The 20,403-nt window shown below is 43.2% G+C and overlaps 1 protein-coding gene across 4 annotated transcripts in view; it reads right to left on the bottom strand.

Annotated features, from left to right (window-relative positions):
* The window catches only part of LOC126268518 (glutamine synthetase 2 cytoplasmic-like), a 413,531-nt gene that overhangs the window by 180,043 nt on the left and 213,085 nt on the right, over nt 1-20,403 (bottom strand). Inside the window, exon 1 of one of the 4 annotated variants that reach the window (XM_049973918.1) lies at nt 19,367-19,444. The exons of 2 other annotated variants lie outside the window; for them this stretch is intronic. The gene's annotated coding sequence lies outside the window, so the exon portion shown is untranslated. Of the gene's footprint in view, nt 1-18,918; nt 19,323-19,366; nt 19,445-20,403 lie in introns of those variants that run through there. One more of the 4 variants, XM_049973919.1, reaches the window with a different exon arrangement.

Raw genomic sequence — 20,403 nt, 5'->3', positions numbered from 1 at the left:
GTTCTCCGAAAGGAGTTTTTCGTCTCTGAATAATTTTTTTTAATATCCGGTAAGAGACAACAAGTGACATCCAAATAAATTTTATACCTACGGTTAGTAGGTAAACATACGTACGTTCCTTACAGTTGTGTGTTGTACCGTTGCGGCTCCCCACGTCGGAGGTTCGAGTCCTCCCTCGGGAGTGGTTATGTGTACATCCATAGCGTAAGTTAGTTTGTTAGATTAAGTAGTCTGTAGGCTTAGGGACCAATGACCTCAGCAGTTTATTCCATAAGACCTCACCACAAAATTCAATTTTGTTGTTGTTGTATCGTTAATTTTCATTAACTATTTTCATCTGAAGCTTTCTGGCAGATTAAAACTGAGTGCCGCACCGAGACTCGAACACGGGACCTTTGTCTTTCGCGGGCAAGTGCTCTACCATTTGAGCTACCCAAGCACGACTCACGACCCGACCTAACAGCTTCAATTCTTCCAGTACCTCGTCTCCCACTTTCCAAACTTCACAGAATCTCTCATGCGAACCTTGCGGAACTAGCACTCCTGGAAGAAAGGATTTTGCAGAGACATGGTTTAGCCACAGCCTGGGGGATGTTCCGAGAATGAGATTTTCACCCTGCAGCGGAGTGTGCACTGATATAAAACTTCCTGGCAGATTTTCATCTGTTTCCCAGTTCACTAACTGCATAATGTAGATTTTATTATTGGTACATTTGTAATACAGTGATAAAATGCATGTTCTGCGATTAGTGGACTCGGATACAGATTAAAATAGTTACGAAATTAACGTTGGACTGTATAACATACCTCGCCTGACCAAAAAGTTTCGAGGCTAGGTTAATAAGAAAAAAGTAGAGAAACGGTAAGATTCTGGTTTTAATGGGTCAGGTGATCTACATAGTGTCCTACCACTTGAGTACAACAATGCGAACTGACGCAAAAGTCTTCCTTTGGGATGCTGTTCAACTAGCGCGTCAAGTTGTCTTGAATGTGGGTTATGTCATCATCAAAGCGGTGGCCCTTCACGTGAATTTGTGCACTTGGCCGTTTTGTAGCAGGTCCATATTGATAATGTCAAGTTTCGTCACCCGTGACGGTTTTTTCCAGAATAATCCACGTTTTGCATTTTAATTAAATCGCGGCGGGCGTCCACGCATTGTTGTTTCTGTCCGGGTGACGTACCCGACTATACAGTCAAGAACGTTGACATCTTATGGCTGTGCGACCACTGCTTAGCACTATCTGCTCACAACAGACTGGCCGACTGCACATGTCGCTTATGCGATAGGAGTAAAATCAATCTCTGAAATTTTTGGACAGAGTCTGTACACATGTTTAACTTTCAACCATGAGTATAATCTTTTTACGTCGCATTTTGTCTCTTGTTGCATGTACGATCAGCTACCATTCACCGGAATCAGCCTTGCAACCGTTATGGATACATAAAGTTCGGTGCAGGGAGATTTAAGAAGGAACGACAACATGAATCTAGGCGTGAGAAAGTCAGGCGCCATGCAGTTTTACCGGAAGAATCCATAGCAAATGTAATTCGACCACAAAGCTGCCCGCTCACAATCCGGCTTCACAAACACAGCTGTTCTTTGAGGTACGATTTTCGAATATTTCAGTATTGAGCAAGCACATCGAATACAGGGCAATTTTTGTGCATGAACACTTACGCTAAACCCCCACCCTCTCCCGTTTGCCATCCACTCTTTCTACACTGCTATAACCAGATACGGGCAGAGGAGAAGAACGCACAGAAAGTAGCTTGATTCCATTTGCTCCGGATGTAAAGTTCAAGGCATGCAGCTTTAAAACTTGCTCTCTCCCTTCTGAAAGTTGAAGAATCAAATATGTGTGGGTCTGTGTGTGGGGGAGGGAGGGAGGGAGGGAGGGTGGAGGAAGGTTGGGCTGGGTGGAGGGAGGCGCGGGCGGCTTGCTGACACTGGAGGATGGGTATAGCAGAACGCAGTAAGTCCCACTCGCCATCTGTGCCGGTAAACGGCACTGAGCAGACACACTGAAGTATGCAATACTCTGCAGTTCCGGCAAAGTTGTTTCTGACGTCGCATCCTTTAAACAGGTATTACCGTTACCGTTGACACACCTTTTTCCTACCAACGTATTTCTCTGGCAGACCCAGTGTAATTTCGTAAATGTACTCCATTCACTAAGTCCGACGCCGGAGGTATGAGTGGAAATATTTTGACATTCTATTTCTATTTGATTAGTTATGTGTGTTACATTCATCTTTGATGTATTCACAAAGACACTGCACCAGTGGAGGAAAAGCATTTGAACAACTGACGTGGTTCTGCTGCAAACATATGTATCTGCAAAATTTGATTTCTGTAAAACTCGCGTCTGGTGAAGAGCAATTTGTTTCGTCTCTCGTTAGTAAGGAAAATTAAGTTAGTCGCATCTAGACAGCTTCCCAGTACAGATAAATGCGCGGGCCTCGTTTCGCCGATGAAAGCTGAGTTTAGTACCCAAGATATTTGGCTACAATTTGACGCAGTCGACTTAATAAACACTTAACGCTATCACCATGTTATCTCGTACATTCAGTTTTATTTCTACTATGAAAATATCGCTTCTTGAAACTGGTTTGAGTATGAAACTTCCTGGCAGATTAAAACCGTGTGCCGGACCGAGACTCGAACTCGGCACCATTTGCCCGCGAAAATCAAAGGCCCCGAGTTCGAGTCTCGGTCAGGCACACAGTTTTAATGTCAGGAAGTTTCGTATCACCCCACACTCCGCTGTAGAGTGAAAATTTCATTCTAGGTTTTGAGTATGTTGGTCATTCCAATTATTCTCTTTATTAATGACATTCAAGGTTCAATAGCATACAGTCAATCAAGATACAGAGTTAGTTACTATGCAGCAGTATACGAAATATTTTGTCAGGTACAAAAATGCATGAATAAAAAATGTTTTTCTGGATCTATTTCGTGCAATCTCATAGTAAGCAACGATAATGTTATGTTTAAATGCACTGCACAGTCATTAACGTAACCACTTGTCAAAAGCCTGAATAACGACGTCTCGCAGACACATGGAAGAGAGTGAGGTTTTGGAAGGTACTGTCAGGGATGTGGAGCCTTGACGACTTAAGTGTTATGGCCTGCTGCGCAAGGTTTCTCGCTTGAGGATTTATGGATCGAAGAGCCTGATCAAGTTGGATGTCTTAGATCCTCGACTGGGTTTAAATACGGGGACTTTGGTAGCCAAGGGAGTACGGTGAACTCATCCTGGTGGTCTTCGAACCAGGCACGTACAGTGCGAACTGTATAACACGTTGCATTGTGCCTAGGAGGAACAAACTCCATATAGGGATTGACTTGGTGCCCAAGGATTGGCGCATACTTTTGTTGATACACTCTGCATTCCATACTGACGAGATTACCTAGGGAATTCCACGTTCTCTGCCTCGTGATGACTGGGTGTTGTGTGATGTCCTTAGGTTAGTTAGGTTTAAGTAGTTCTAAGTTCTAGGGGACTGATGACCATAGATGCTAAGTCCCATAGTGCTCAGAGCCATTTGAACTATTTGGAATTCCACGAAAACATTCCTCAGACCATAACGGTCCCTCCTCCGGGCTTGGTTTTCAGACGTTTCGCACCGTATAAACAACGGCCATCTGCCCAGAGAGGCATAAAATGTGATCTATCGGAAAAGGCCACCTGTCACCACTTAATGGACACTAAGTTACGGTACTCGAGTCCCACTTCCAGCGTTAGACATCAGTGAAGAGCAGTCTATGTGTACATGAAAGAGGCGCCTGCTGCGGAGGCTCACACGCAGCTACGTTTGCTGAACGGTCGTTAAGGAGACACCGCTGGTAGCCCCCTTGGTTCATCTGGGTGGTCAGCTGCTCGACAGTTTCACATCTACTCACTCGTACACATCTCCGCAGCCGTTCTTTACCTCTATCTTCTATGGCCGCCATGGTGCACCTCAGTTGCTTCGGTGCTGTTTTGGATAGCGCCAGTTTCGCCATGTACCGTGTATTTTAACCACGGCGGCACGTTAACAGTTTACGTATTTGGAAATGCTTCCACCTTTGACCCGATAATTATTAATCAGGCCTTTTTGGACGTCAGAAAAATCAGTCCGCTTCTGCGTTACGACAAGGACTACACTGTTTCCCGCGTCCTCCGACACTCTTCATACCCTCCACTGCTAGTGCTGGCACCTTGAAACCTTCCCGTCTAATATTGGATGAACGTTTGCTTGCTGACTGAACGCTGCGCCTCTTAAAATCTTTTAACTGCTGCTCTGTCAAGACTACCTGCTGATTATTACGACGAAACATAAAATGTGTTGTCGCCGTGGCCCTCAGTCGTTACCTGAAATTATTAAGACTGATTCTTACCTTTAATTATTTATACTGGATCGCCATCTGACTGCTACAGCAAACTGTGGAATGAATATACTTACTTCTCTTTAACATAATTATAAGCTGCTGGTGGAGTTTCATAATACTTTGTGACTGGAATTCTTTAAGTTGAAGTTAATTTAGATTTGATAAAAGCTGAAGCTCAGTTTAGACTTTTCTTTTAAGATAACAATAAATTCCGTAAAGCATTTACGTGAATGATTTTGGCGAGTGGCGAGTGGCTGGCGAGCACACCGCTTCTTTCAAAGTGTTAATTCATGAATTAACACTTTGAAAGAAGCGGTGTGCTCGCCAGCCACTCGCTATATGTAGCGCAATGCTAGTTTTTAAGAATTTTTGTAAAGAACTATGCCCCTTGTAATTGTTTGTCAAGATCGTTCTCAGAATATAGTTATGTAATTTTGATGGAAAATTAGGTATGTAGCGCAACGCTACTTTTTAAGAATTTTTGTAAAGAACTATACCCCTTGTAATTGTTTGTCAAGATCGTTCTCAGAATATAGTTAACTTCTACCAGATTAAATGCATTAAGAATTTTCTATCCCAAAATCATTCACGTAAATGCTTTACGGAATTTATTGTTATCTTAAAAGAAAAGTCTAAACTGAGCTTCAGCTTTTATCAAATCTAAATTAACTTCAACTTAAAGAATTCCAGTCACAAAGTATTATGAAACTCCACCAGCAGCTTATAATTATGTTAAAGAGAAGTAAGTATATTCATTCCACAGTTTGCTGTAGCAGTCAGATGGCGATCCAGTATAAATAATTAAAGGTAAGAATCAGTCTTAATAATTTCAGGTAACGACTGAGGGCCACGGCGACAACACATTTTATGTTTCGTCGTAATAATCAGCAGGTAGTCTTGACAGAGCAGCAGTTAAAAGATTTTAAGAGACGCAGCGTTCAGTCAGCAAGCAAACGTTCATCCAATATTAGACGGGAAGGTTTCAACCTGACGGCTATGAGTGGTTACTGCACATTGATGTATAACATTTGGGGGGGGGGGGGGCATCACATTCTGACAGGACCGTGTACTTTAGCGTCCATATCATTAGCGATAAAAGAAATGATTGCCGAGGTCGCAGTTATATCACAGCTACGAACAGTCCTTGCCGTTAAGCAATTGCACTGATAAGAGCGTTACTGAGATGCTGACAAAATGATCTGTCAGGCGCTGGAAGATAGACGCCAGCTTTCCCGCGAAAGCCCACCTAGAAAGCTTCAAGAAACAGTGTTAAGGGAGGTATCTAGGAACAGCTTTCTACACATACTTGCCATACGGACTTAGAAGACAAGATTAGGCTTATTACAGTCACACAGAGCCATTTAAGCAGTCATTGTTCCCGAGCTCTATGTATAAATGGAACGGGAAGAAGCTGCAATAACTTTTAGAATAGGACCTACACTCGACCAGGCCACACGCTTCACTGTGGTTTTGACAGTTGAAACGTCCCATTAGAAAAATTGTACATGACTGTGCTTAAACTGACAACATTTTTAGCGCGACGCCATCTGACTTTCAATAATCCCTACAAAAGAATGGTCCTGACTAACATTAACCTATACCTTTCACAAATCATTTACCTCACAAAAATCTTAGTTACTCGAACTACTGCCAGCTAAATAAAAGATTCAAACTACTGAAGGTAGTAACTACTGATAGGCATAGTTAGCAAATGAAAGATTTTGATAGAGAACAAACAACGTATTTACCTTAATATTGTTCAAAAGTCATATTATATATATCAGTTCATGACATCCAGTCTTACAAATGTACTGTCTCTGATGGACACACGTCCAGATCATCCGCTCTAAAAAATGCGCCATCTCTCTCCCCACATCCACCACTGCTGGCGGCCCACCTCCAACTGCGCAACGCTACGCGCTGTTAACATCCAGCTGCCCAACACTACAATACCAAATTCCAACAATGCAAACCAGCCACAGACTGCACACAGCACAGCCAGTGGCTTTCATACAGAGGTGGCGTTACCAATAAAAAAACCTAAACAGCCTACTTACACAGTGCACATTCACATGCGGACTAGCCCGAAATGAATTATTTTTTGTTGTACTGTGGGATATCGAGTGCAGAGGAGCATGTTCTACTTCTGGGGAGTACATTACTGTGGAATTTAGTTTCAATTTGTCCAATAGTTTCCTGTGCCTTCTTTACTCACGTATGAATGGAAAAGACCTCGATATACGGTTGTGTGTGCAACTAGCGTCTTGAAGAGGCCAACAAGAAACGCAGTATAAGATATTAAGCCCAAAATCTGTCTGGAAACTTAATTTGAGCAAGCTGCCTATGTTTCAAGACTATCAGATGTGCTGCTTATGTAGGACTTGTGAGGGAAGATCCTGATGTTTATTAGAACATTCTCGACGAGATCGTTCGGTGACGGTAGAGGAAAATATCTGCCAGGTGTAAAAAGACGTTCCACAATCGGACTCTAGTTTTGATCGCAGCGTCCTGCCCATACGAATCTAGACAGTATTCCCATCACTACACCATGTAAGTCACTGCATGTATAGTTGAGGTGTTGACACACACACACACACACACACACACACACACACACATATATATATATATATATATTAGATTTCAGAATACAAAATTATACGAAGGGATGCTAAATAATTTGATGGTGTGATGGTTCATATGAAGCTGCTCTTTTGAAAATTCAAATAAACTTATGAGTAGCATACAGTATTGACTGGACAACTTGCTTGTGAAAGTTACTACGAACAAAATTACGTTGTTTTCAGCAGTTTTAACAAATATTGTCAAGTGTAGTCCTTAAACGAGTACCTCTAACAATAATTACACTCCTAAATGGTTTGTTGACTATTTAAAAGCAACAGAATAATGTACTAGAAAGATTGAAAACAATGTAAATAATATACAGTTTAACTGGGAACTTTAATCAGCCGAAAAATATGTTCCGTAAATTGCAAGGAAAACAATGCATGTAATGGGCAAGAAGGACGGGTTTGAAGCGAGTAGTAGTAATTAAATTTTACAAAGAAAATGTAGAATGTGAGAGAATGGTGAACTAAGATCCGTTCTATACATGCTTTCAAAATATTTCTTTGCTCTGTAAAATATTCTGGTTTTCGTAAAATTGTGGATTGGGTCATGCAATTAAAAGTAACTCTTAAGGACGGACGGACGGTGGGGTACGTTGTACCAATTTGATCAGTTTTTTTTCCTGTTCCATTCGCTCATTGAGCAGGCGAAAAAAAGAGTCTACATGTCTCTGTAAGCGTCCTAATCTCTGTCTTATTCTGAGGATAAATTCGTTTTTTGTGCAATTTGTTACGATAGTCTGACCACGATACCTTCTCATGTACACAACTGAATCGTCAGGGAACTGTTTCTATCGGTGTGAGCCTGTCTGATAAGTCGCTTTCGTATATTTGGCCGATAGAGGTGCTATTTCGCTCATCTTGGGAACACACAATTTTACTTTCGCTTCTGTGGAACACTCGCCGTCGAGAATATCGTACAGGGGTTCTATTAACCAATCATCCTCGCTGGTGTCACATGTCTGCCATCATACTGCCTGTGATTGCATCTTTTATGAGTCAATGTTGTGGTACTGTACTGAACTAAAGTTAGAACGATACCTACCAAGAAAAAATATCGAGAGTAGTAAGAATAGAGAAATGGGAAGTGACAAACCAGTTTCTCTCATTATGAGGTATAATCCTCCAGCAAAGGGTTTAAAACAGTAAGACAAACTTTACCGTTAGAAACTATAAATACGTTTGGAGACAGAGTAACTGACACTACTGAAAATCAAGCAGATTATATTCATCCAATATTTCAGATGAAAGCACTTAGCGACTTCCAACGAGCTCTACACCCAGTTTCAAACGTTTCCGAAACTTTTTCTCCCGGAAACCACCACAATACAACGAAACTAAACAAATTAATGGCTTACCACATTTTCGCCGCTTGTACAGTAATATTTCAACACCAACGACGACGTTTTAATTTATTACTTCTTCACTGTTACATATATTCGCAACACATTTTGCAGGCAATATCCACTTATAAAGTTGAATGTATCTGTAAAGTTATGTCATTGTAGGACACACAATTGAGGAGATGTGTCAAATGCCGAAAAGCGTCTTATACATGGGAATTCGATTCCTTAAGAAATTGGGGTGGGGGAGTTACTGGTTGGAAATGGTTCAAATGGCTCTGAGTACTATGGGACTTAACTTCTGAGGTCATCAGTCCCCTAGAACTTAGAACTACTTAAACGTAAGGACATCACACACATCCATGCCCGAGGCAAGATTCGAACTTGCGACCGTAGCAACAGCGCGGTTCCGGACTGAAGCGCCTAGAACCGCTCGGCTACGACGGCCGGCCAGTTACTGGTTAATACTTTGTTACTATTGTTAGTATTATTCTTAACACACTGTCTTTCTATTGAAATATTTTACATTTGTAGCACGTTAAAAGTGGCGGTGATGGGGATTTGTTTTTGGGGCTGGTGCGGGGATGAAGAGACAGCAACAAACTGCCCCCCCTCCCCCTTCCTCCCTCAACCTCCCGAACAGTCTTGAATTCGCACCTGGCTGTAACACTCTCGTTGTTGGTCACTGCCGAAAAAAGAATTTGTAGTGTTCTCACCAGTCTACGCCAATGGTCCCAAACTGGGGGTAATTAGGGGTAATTATCCCTTCCGTCCTCCCCCCTCCCCACTTCCAGGAGTAAAATATAATTTTCTGATGGGTAAAAGCAAAGAAAGATAATTACTGTTACCACTCATCTTCCTCACACAAGTTGTACCATGCATTTGTGCCGTTGAAACAGACATACATGTAACTGTTCAGGCTTTCCCGGCGAGATTTTGACATGTGGAATAATCGGGTCCACTGCCGGATATTTGTATCGCTCTGGCACAATATTTCGGCCACGTAACTCGTTGCCTTCTTCAGGTGCTACCTGAGTCTGCCGTATTGGAGGATCTTCTGCAGTATTTATGCCCAGAGGGCGCTGGGTGCTCTCTGCCGTCCGCGGCCGCCTGGCGCTGCCTCCAATACGGCAGTCTCAGGTAGCACCTGAAGAAGGAAGCTAGTTACGTGGCCGATGTATTGTGCCAGAGCGACACAAACATCCGGCAGTAGACTCGATTATTCCACATGTCATACATCACACATATTTAAATATCTCACGAAAATGCCTTCTCCGAGTTGTAGGTAGCTCCCAGAACAGACTAGAAGATGCTTCATTATTTATTTCGCAGTAATGAATTAGCTTCCAGCACATCACAACAGTAACTGAGTAATGGTTACTACACTGTTACTATACACCATTAATGGTAGCAGCAGTAAGACAGCCTGAAGTCTTCCAAGTTGTGCATTGCAGAAGTAAGAAACACAGCAATCAAGTAGGCATAAGCACAGCGCACATATTTTAATTTGGTTGGTTTTAGGTAGGTGTGTGGCTAAAGCAGGTGCCGCTAGAGAGAGAAAGCAGTGAAGAGGTAGCGTGTTTTGTACCAAGGTCTACCATCAGTGTGCATAGTTTGCATCCTTTTCTGAGAACGAGTTTTAGATGACACCCGCGATCCACAGATAATTGCTTCATCATAGTAAAAAACTATTGGAAATAAGCAGTATCAACCGGCTGTAAAGGCACCTCACCTCAACCTCTCGATACCAGCAATATTCTACTGTGTTTCTGTAAAATAGTTAACATATTTCTGTGACAACATTCATTCACATTAATGTAGAGGTACTTTGATACATCGATATGTTTTTATTGCAATGTTATTATTCTTATGTGTATTCTTTCTTTTGTCACTATGATCTTCGACGTACTTTTAACTCTGCTTTTTGGGCGCGTAATCTGTTATTGGGGAGTCAAGTCTTGGTTGTCATGTTGAAAAGACGCAAATGAAATGTGAACTTTAACAGTGAGTAAGATATTTTCATGTATGTTTTATGTTGTGAAGTGATATTGCAACACAAAGTAATAAAAAAGAAGTGTAACTAAAATTCGGAGTGCTGATTACTTTTTTACATCACCACTGTGCTAACTTGCGAAAGTTTAATCTTCAAGAATGGTTTATGAAACACATCTATAAAACTTCTGAATATCGCAGAATATCACCTAGGCCTCTTTGCATCCGAGCTTGGAATCATCACTACCAAGATTTTCGACGATTGAGCCACGAGTTCACAACGAGTCCAGCGTGGGAAAACACGAAAAGATGAGTGCCTTGTTTATCCATTATTTCATGAAATGACTTTATATTAACTGTGCCCTAATGTCACCTGCCGCATAATATAACTTTGTTGTTGGCCGAAAATGCAATATTTAGCAGCGTGAGCAGGACTACAATCATGATTAATTTTTGACCTTTGTTGTGGTAGGGTTGTTAGATGCCGCATTGATTCATTAGTACTGGTTTTAATAAAACATCTAAAAAACTAAATTTCATTTATGTCTCTTCACTTTAAAAATGAAAGTGCTCAAAGAAAATTCTTTTTCATTCTAAACATTAGTCAGCGTTAATTTTGGTGGTGGTGGTGATAGCAGGGGGGGGGGGGGGTAATAAAGTCTCTGCAGTCAGGTGTAATGGTCTGAGAGAGGATGGAAATTACCGGTGTAAGCGTGTCAAGTCAGATCGGTATCGGAGGAGTTGCGTACTGGTGAGGAGATACAGCCGGCAGGTCAGATTACTACCAGCAGCAGGTAGCAGGTGGAGCGGCGGCGCTGCAGAACCGGTTCGCGAAAGCTGAGAGGCGGCGCAGCGCGGCGGGCACGTGCTCGCCGCGTGGCAGCCGTATACAAAGCCGCCTGCCGGCGTTGCCACCCGCTCTGCACACGCGACGCCCAGCCGCAACAATACGCCTACACGCATGCTCGAGAGACATCTGCGGTGCCAGCAGACTCGATCAAACGTCTCTGCGTCAAGCAATACGTGAGTGAACTGAACGCAAGAGTGGTCACACACTTAACAGCAGGATTGACAATCGTGCATGATAGAAACCAGTACGTTTTCCTCAATGGTGAGAGTTCATCGGAGGTGAGGGTATCATCCCGAGTGCCCCAGGGAAGTGTGGTAGGTCCGCTGTTGTTTTCTATCCACATAAATGATCTTTTGGATAGGGTGGACAGCAATGTGCAGCTGTTTGCTGATGATGCTGTGGTGTACGGCAAGGTGTCGTCGTTGAGTGACTGTAGGAGGATACAAGATGACATCTACATCTACATGATTACTTTGCAATTCACATTTATGTGCTTGGCAGAGGTTTCATCGAACCACAATCATACTATCTCTCTACCATTCCACTCCCGAACAGCGCGCGGGAAAAACGAACACCTAAACCTTTCTGTTCGAGCTCTGATTTCTCTTATTTTATTTTCATGATCTTTCCTACCTATGTAGGTTGGGCTCAACAAAATATTTTCGCATTCGAAGAGAAAGTTGGTGACTGAAATTTCGTAAATGGATCTCGCCGTGACGAAAAACTTCTTTGCTTTAATGACTTCCATCCCATCTCTCGTATCATATCTGCCACACTTTCTCCCCTATTACGTGATAATACAAAACGAGCTGCCCTTTTTTGCACCCTTTCGATGTCCTCTGTCAATCCCACCTGGTAAGGACACCACACCGCGAAGGAATATTCTAACAGAGGACGAACGAGTGTAGTGTAAGTGTCCTGCCAATGAAACGCAACCTTTGGCTTGCCTTCCTCACATATTATCTATGTGGTCTTTCCAACTGAAGCTGTTGGTAATTTTAACACCCAGGTACTTAGTTGAATTGACAGCCTTGAGAATTGTACTATTTATCGAGTAATCGAATTCCAACGGATTTCTTTTGGAACTCATGTGGGTCACCTCACACTTTTCATTATTTAGGGTCAACTGCCACCTGCCACACCATACAGCAATCTTTTCTAAATCGCTTTGCGACTGATACTGGTCTTCGGATGACCTTACTAGACAGTAAATTACAACATCATCTGCTAACAACCTAAGAGAACTGCTTAGATTGTCACCCAGGTCATTTATATAGATCAGGAACAGCAGAGGTCCCAGGACGCTTCCCTGGGGAACACCTGAAATCACTTCAGTTTTACTTGATGATTTGCCGTCTATTTCTACGAACTGCGACCTTCCTGAAGGGAAATCACGAATCCATCCGCACAACTGGACAGGATTTGTGATTGGCGTAAAGAATGGCAGCTAATTCCAAATATAGATAAATGTAAATTAATGCACATGAATAGGAAAAAGAGTCCCGTAATGCTTGAATACTCCATTAGTAGTGTAGCCCTTGACACAGTCACGTCGATTAAATATTTGGGCGTGGCATTGCAGAGCGATATGAAGTGGGACAAGCATGTAATGGCAGTTGTCGGGAAGGCGGATAGTCGTCTTCGGTTCGTTGGTAGAATTTTGGGAAGATGTGGTTCATCTGTGAAGGAGACCGCTTATAAAACACTAATACGACCTATTCTTGAGTACTGCTCGAGCGTTTGGGATCCCTATCAGGTGGGATTGAGGGAAGAGACAGAAGCAATTCAGAGGAGGGCTGCTAGATTTTTTACTGGTAGGTTTGATCATCACGCGAGTGTTACGGAAATGCTTCAGGAACTCGGGTGGGAGTCTCTAGAGGAAAGGAGGCGTTCTTTTCGTGAATCACTGCTGAGGAAATTTAGAGGACCGGCATTGGAGGCTGACTGCAGTACAATTTTACTGCCGCCAACTTACATTTCGCGGAAAGACCACAAATATAAGAGAGATTGGGGGCTCGTACAGAGGCATACAGGCAGTCATTTTTCCCTCGTTCTGTTTGGGCGTGGAATAGGGAGAGAAGATACTAGTTGTACGAGGTACCCTCCGCCATGCACCGTATGGTGGATTGCGAAGTATGTATGTAGATGTAGATCGTTTTGAGCAAGGACAAATAACCTTCGCCTCTACACAGTCCAAGCACGCCTGTACAAACATCAGCTTATGCTTCGAACATGTGGAGCTTTGGCGTACACGAGTTGCTCGTTTTATCCGGCTGTGCCTTTGGCTCTGAGCACATCTGAGGTCGTCGGTCCTCTACAACTTAGAACTACTTAAACCTAACCAACCTAAGGACACCACACACATCGATGCCAGAGGCAGGATTCGAACCTTCGACCGTAGCAGTCTCGCGGTTCCGGACTGAAGTGCCTAGAATCGCTCGGCCACCGCTGCCAGCGGCTACGCCTTTCTGACGTGGGAAAAAAAGGAGGTCACTAGTCCGAACTATGGGAGAGCGTCAAAGGGATTCCGAATACTAAAAAAAGCTGAACTGGTGAGGCTTGTAGATAAACGCAAACTAGCCCCTAAAAGCTTACTTCCAAAGGTTCATGAGCTAGCTTTTAGTACACAGCTATGTACTATGAAAGGATTGCGAAGACAAGTTGTGACTACACTGATTTGTCACATGTCACTATTCGACTGATTTCTTGTAAATGTTTTAATGGAAAATCATAACCTATCAATTATGGCGTATTAGCAGTCTTTTTTCCTCACTTCGTGGGATGTGGCGAGGTGTGGCATTTGCAAGTTTTTGGTAGTGGAAATCCGAGAGGTTTTTCAACAGAAATTCTCACAGGAAGTTGTGACACGAGTAAGCCGCTTTGAGTGTCTCTTAAGACAGAATACTACAAAAGTGCTTAGTGAAGGCCGCCTCACCAGATTGTTGCGGGAGAATGAGGAAAGCTATTTTCAGATATATTGAGAATCCATATATGATTCTCGTTCACTGAATTGCTGTATCACTGACAGTGTTCCCAGGGTTATACAAGTGCCATAGGAGGACATGTTTTCCTTTAACCCTTAAAATTAGCTAGGTAATTTTTAATTATATGAATTTAATTAATTATTTATTTATTTCGTTGATAATGAAATTTCAACTGCATTGGTACATAGCAGTGGGAATACTTGGTAACTTAACAGACGCACAATTGTGTTGGATTCTGTCTAAGCACAGAATCGGTTGCAGTCTTTCCTACTTGTGGACCTTGGGCGTAGTCGAATTGCTCGTTTTATCTTACTATGCCTCTGATGTTGAAAAAATATGAGAGGTCACTGGTTTGAACCATGGGGATTTTGAAGACGAAAAAAGCTGCAGTGGCAGACACTTGTAGATAGACACAAAATAGTCCGTGGAAGACTGCTTCCAGAGTTTCACAAACTAGCTTTAAGTATTTAGCAACGCACTACGAAAGTATTGCGAAGAAAAGTTTAGTATAATTATAGCATGCACAGAGCAATCTCTCCGTGCGAGTGGAATGAGAAGAAGACTTAATTTATATAATGTGAAGTCTCTTCTATCAAAGACATCAGAGTGGTCTGCAGAGTATAGATGTAGATAGGAGAGGACAGGTGAAATGTGGGTGGTAAATACTGGTTACTGAAACTAAGGACATTCTCACATCAAGTCTATATGAGCTGTAGATATATCCACATCATAGGAAAAATTGTTTGAGGATGGACAGAGAAACATGTGAACGTATTACTGTCACTATCTTTGATTGGAAAACAGAATGAAAGAAGATGTGATTCTTCAATTTCTCCAGGCGTATTTTATGACAAAATAAATCTCGGGTGAACAGCCTGGTGTGAGTGTGCAAAGGACAATATTTCGGCAATCTACCACGTTGCCATCATCAGGTGCGTTGATCGTGGAAACTTGGTCGATTGCCGAAATATTGTGTCCTATGCACACTCATACCAGGCTGTTCACCAGAGATTTATTTCGTCAGAATGAAAGAAGCTTTAACACCAAACGAAACACTGATAGCAATATCATAATTCTTCGCATACGGGTGGGGCTATAAGTCCTTTGAATACACATACATACACACACACACACACACACACACACACACACACACACACACACACACACACACACTACTTCTGTCCGGAATCAATAAATATTTCCGACTTTTCCTCTCCTGTTTGTTCTGATTTAATTTATCCTTTCAATAATGACATGTTTCTCTATGACAGGTTGAATTTCTGTTCTCTTTCTTAGAATTATGTCATGTGCAGCATCCCTCTTTGCCTTATCGTGATAAGCTTTCGATTTAATGCTGTTGAAACAAAAGTAGCATTCATATCCTCTGACATTTTTTCTGCAATTTACTGTTTATTTGGTTCATGTCGATCGACATATTAATGTTAAAGAGATCGCATCGCAACTTACGTTTGCTCGCACAATTATGCACATTATGGGTATACACGATCAAGCATCTGTAATTTGGGATGCTTACATGACTGAAAATGGATCAAGCGTTGAGGAGGTTTAATAATATTAATGCTTGCACAAACCTATTCTCCAGATGCTCTAGTAAGCTTGCACAGACAGCTCGACTATGTAAGCTTGGAATTACGTGCGTGTGGGTGCCTAAATACAAACACTTTAGTAGAAAAGAATGACTTAATTCGTGGTGACAGTAACAATGTCTGCTTCCTTGCATTGTTCTTGGAACAACGGGCACTCATATTAGTTAAATAGTGTAAATTGTGCCAAACGTTTCTCTCTGTACTTTTACTGCCGGTATGGATACCAATGCCACATATGAATGGGATGGCTGAATATGATTTGCACATGCAGTTCTCGCCTCGTACTCACATCAAAACAAAACAAAACCAAAAAAGCCCTTATCTGCAGCAAAAGTAGAAATATAGACAGAGTCACATCTGTTCACTGCTCTTTTTAACCGATAAGTGCTTCGTTATAGGAGACGTTAAGTGACAGCAGAAAAAAAAGCTGCGATTTCTCAGACCTTGATGACCTGACAGCTGACGGTCAAGTTGGCAGACGTCCTGTCTGCGCGCGCTGCCCGAGACCTTGCCACGAACAGCCTTATCTCGCTGGCTAGCTGTGTGCAGACCTCAGTATCAGAACGTAACTGCGTCACTTTCCGCAGCGCGCTACATGCATGCCAAGAAGGCCGCCTCTGCCACCAGAGCGGTGGACCTCGCGATTTCGAGTCACCATCTGTGAGAACGCTAAACTACAGCACAATGCAAATAATATGCTCCAGCAAAAGTGCAACGTTTGGCAGTATTTTGTTTACGCGGAGAGTTTCTTTGATATACTTGCTTTACTATTTTCCTCGTGCAATATACGCCTCAAGATTTTAGCGACAAACATTGATAGCTTTCGTGTAATTGGAAAAATACACATCCCGTGATTTGACTAACCTGTTTCTTGGAATGTATGAGGAATACTCTTCCGGCTTTGTAGCCTGCGAATGGACAATATCGGAATCCAAATGAAAAGTAACGAGCTCTTATGCTCCCAAATTTCGATCAATAATGAAATACGCTGCTTCGAACTCATTTTTTAAATTTACCTTTGGACCTTTATTCACTTGCTGAATAAAAGCCTCCTAAATGTATATAATAGAGGTGAGCGTCGCAGTACTACTGGTGCCTTAGTCTTAACACGCTAGCGGGTGTATGTAACAGTATCGGGAATGTCACAGCATGACGCTGTCACTCAGCCAGACGAATGTATGTGGATGGAAATCAGACTGTGAAAGTCTGTGCTAGTCTATGGTAAACCATAATATTTTCATCTGACGGTGCGGTTATTGCTTCCTCAAATCTTGTATATAATACGATACTTCATGCAATATTGAGAAGTCCGGTTCTTTAATTCGTCAGCAACTTAAATTCGCACATCATCTCAAGTTCCCAAATAATGGTAATTTCACTGTAGCCATCAGTGAACCTAAAGAGGATGGGAAAAAAAACAAAAAACAAAACGGAGGCGCTACAAATGGCAACTGCTAATTTGCTATACCGAATTCTGTGTTTTCGCCAAGGCGACTTGTATGAAAGAGTAATAGTTTTAAAACTAAAATTATAGCAAGTAGGCGTGGTATGAAAGATCAGAGTTCCTAATTTTGCTTTCACGTGCGACCCAGATCCTAGCATCAATTGAGTTCACAGAGTGTAGGTGTAATATACAAATAAAAGAAGATGTGACGGGAAAGTTATTGTGTACCTGTTTATTTATTGTCCGTGAGACATATTCATAAACTAAAGTTCTGTAGTATCTGAATTCACTAGGATTGATTATTTAAGTTTATGCTTTCAAAATGTCTCTACAATTATTATTACGCAGAAAAGATCTAGAAATAAAGCCTAGGAAAAAAACTAAAGCGAGACTCCGCTGGAGACTATCTACTGATTTTACTTATAATGAAAGAACTATGAGCTTTGCGTGGTGACCTTCGATCAAAATATGACTACACTGTTTGTGATTTAGTTGGGCTTAATGTAATAGCAAAGCCACTCTGAAAATATACCATTCTGAAGTACATAAATCATAACAGATACCGCACTTTGCATTTTAGTAGTTTATGTGCAATGTATGTACATAATATTCACGAAAATACTGAGTGCCTTAAGTAATAGAGTATAACGTATGCTGCATCTCAGTTTAATCGATTTATAAATAAAGTGTGACACATATGGAACGAACGTAGATCTTAGGTCACGCTGCAAATTTGCTATACCGAATTCTGTACTATACCGTATTCACACATGTTGCCTTCGGCAACTCACGGCCAGCCTGTGACCCTCGAACCTAAAGTAGATCTTAGGCTACGCTACAGACACGTCACCACATCCAACATTAATATTTTTTGACTCGGGGGAAGGGAACGGAGGTGAAATGCAGTTCACAGTGTAATCACACTTCTGTACAAATTAAGAAAAAAGACTAAATCCTGTATAGACTGACGACGCTGCTAAATTTGGTTTACCGGGGGAGTCCATGCCAGTGAACACAGACGAAAACTTAACGATTCACTTCTGGATTTAGTTGCATTTATGTGAAAGTAAATGAAGTCTGAATGTATACTATGTCGAAGCAGACAAAACACTAATTCAACCTTTTCAGCACTATGCAATGCTTGTAGGCTGTTGCAGTGGGCAGTACTGTGAACACTTTTTCTCATTGCGAATAAGCGGACGCGTGCATCTTTCATCGGCGGCACTCGGGTGTTTCGGGCACAAAGCAGGTCGCGCGCAAGTCACTGACCGGGGAGGTGAGAGCGAAAGTGAGAAGCCCGGCTGCTGGGGCGCCACCGCGTCCCACTTATGCGGCTGCCCGCTCTCAGCTGATAGCGGCGCGTCCGGCCAAGTCTGTAAACACGACGCCGCGCCGCGCGGACAAAGGACGGACGCGGGATTTAAAAAAAGGAAAGCCGGCGCCGCGCCGCAGGGCGCGTGTCTGACACACTTCTGTACACGTGCTGTTGGCCATCCGCAGCTAAGTCACTACGTGAAACACACAAAAGCAGTGCATGCGTACCAAATTTGCGACTACTGTGTTAGTACTTGCTAAGTAATTACAGGGTGGGTGGGTGCAGGTTCCGAGGTTGCTACGATACGGGAATATGTGACGTGGAGTGTCACACACCTGAACACCAAAGCGGGAAAGAAACCAACCAAAAAACCCACTCACCTTACTGACGCGCCGGGTGCCAAACTGAGAAATTTCCACACTAATCTGTCCTTTTGCGAGAAAACAAGTGGCGAAACAAACTCCTAGCTCTCTGACGTCGCAGCGACTGCGGACAGCTTTCCTGCTCTGAGCAGCCAACGCTAAGCGGCGGTGTGCGGTCAGCTCCGAAGCATCTGTAGCACTGACGAGTGTGTTCGGCGAAGCGGCTTTTGTAAACACTTCCGAGACATACACGCGCCGCTGAACGGCTGCCAGCAGTCGTAAACTTGGCGAGAGACTGCGGAATCGCGCAGGAGCGACGCGGAAAAGTACTCGCTCGACGGGCTCTGTGTTGCTCCCGGTATCCAGGACAGGGGCGAGCTGTTTGTAAATACTCGCGCTGGCAGGCAGATGCAGAAAGAGAGAGAGAGGAAAGGAAAACGAACGCAAGCGTGGACGCGAGACTCACCGCCGTCAGCTGCTGCAGGCCAGCGTGAAGAGGGCGCGAGGAGGGTCCGCGCGCGAATACGGCGCGCGCACGCCCCCGCCGCTTTATATAGCAGTGCGGGCGCCGGCTGCGCGCGCATCAGCTGGCGGCTCAGCTGATCGCGGAAGGCGACCATTACTCACTTTGCGGCCGCTGATACCCTTCCTGCTTTGCCGCCAATGAAAACTGCACGCCGCCCTCTCGTCTACAGCCCGTGCCCGGAGCACGCCAACTTGCCGAGGGCGGACAACACGCGCCAGCCGGCCCCCTCTGTTTATGCTACGTGCCAAACACGGCAGACACCTGAGCACTGAAGGTGGATCTACTACTAGGGATGGCAGTTATCGCTGAAACAACCGGTTTTCGGTTACAGCGGTTTTTCTCAGCACCAGTTTAACCCGAGTGTGAAAACTGCTCAATATAACCGGTTTCTGAAATAACCAAATTTCAATTTTTTACTTCTTTTATCTCTTGCAATAAACGAAGAAATCGAACTAACATCGAAAAATTTTGACTCACCCAGTTTCGAGATACGTAGAATGAAAAAACCGTTAGGTGCTTTACGTGCGCAGCTCGTGGTCTTGGGGTAGCGTTCTTGCTTCCCGCGCACGGGTGCCGGATTCGATTCCCCGCGGGAGTCAGGGATTTTTTCTGCCTCGAGATGACTGGGTGTTGTGTCGTCTTCATCATCATCATTCATCCCTTTTACGGTCGGAAAAAGGCAATACCAAACCACCTCCACTAGGACCTTGCCTAGTACAGCGGCGCGGTTCTCCCGCATCGTCCCCTACGCTCCTCGGAGTATGGGACCTCTCATCATCATCACGTGCTTTACTCAAAAGTTATAACTGGTTCAAAACTACAGAAAACCACCAGTATTCGCCTATTCGATCATATCGCTTTTTGGGCATAACGGATAATCAATGCCAGAGGGTGAAAAATCAGGGTCAAGAACTGTATACTGGGTGATCAAAAAGTCAGTATAAATTTGAAAACTTAATAAACCACGGAATAATGTA

The sequence above is a fragment of the Schistocerca gregaria genome, chromosome 1 (assembly GCF_023897955.1).
Source record: "Schistocerca gregaria isolate iqSchGreg1 chromosome 1, iqSchGreg1.2, whole genome shotgun sequence".
Classification (NCBI taxonomy): Eukaryota; Metazoa; Arthropoda; class Insecta; order Orthoptera; family Acrididae; genus Schistocerca; species Schistocerca gregaria.
This window is presented reverse-complemented; position numbering and strand designations above follow the sequence as displayed.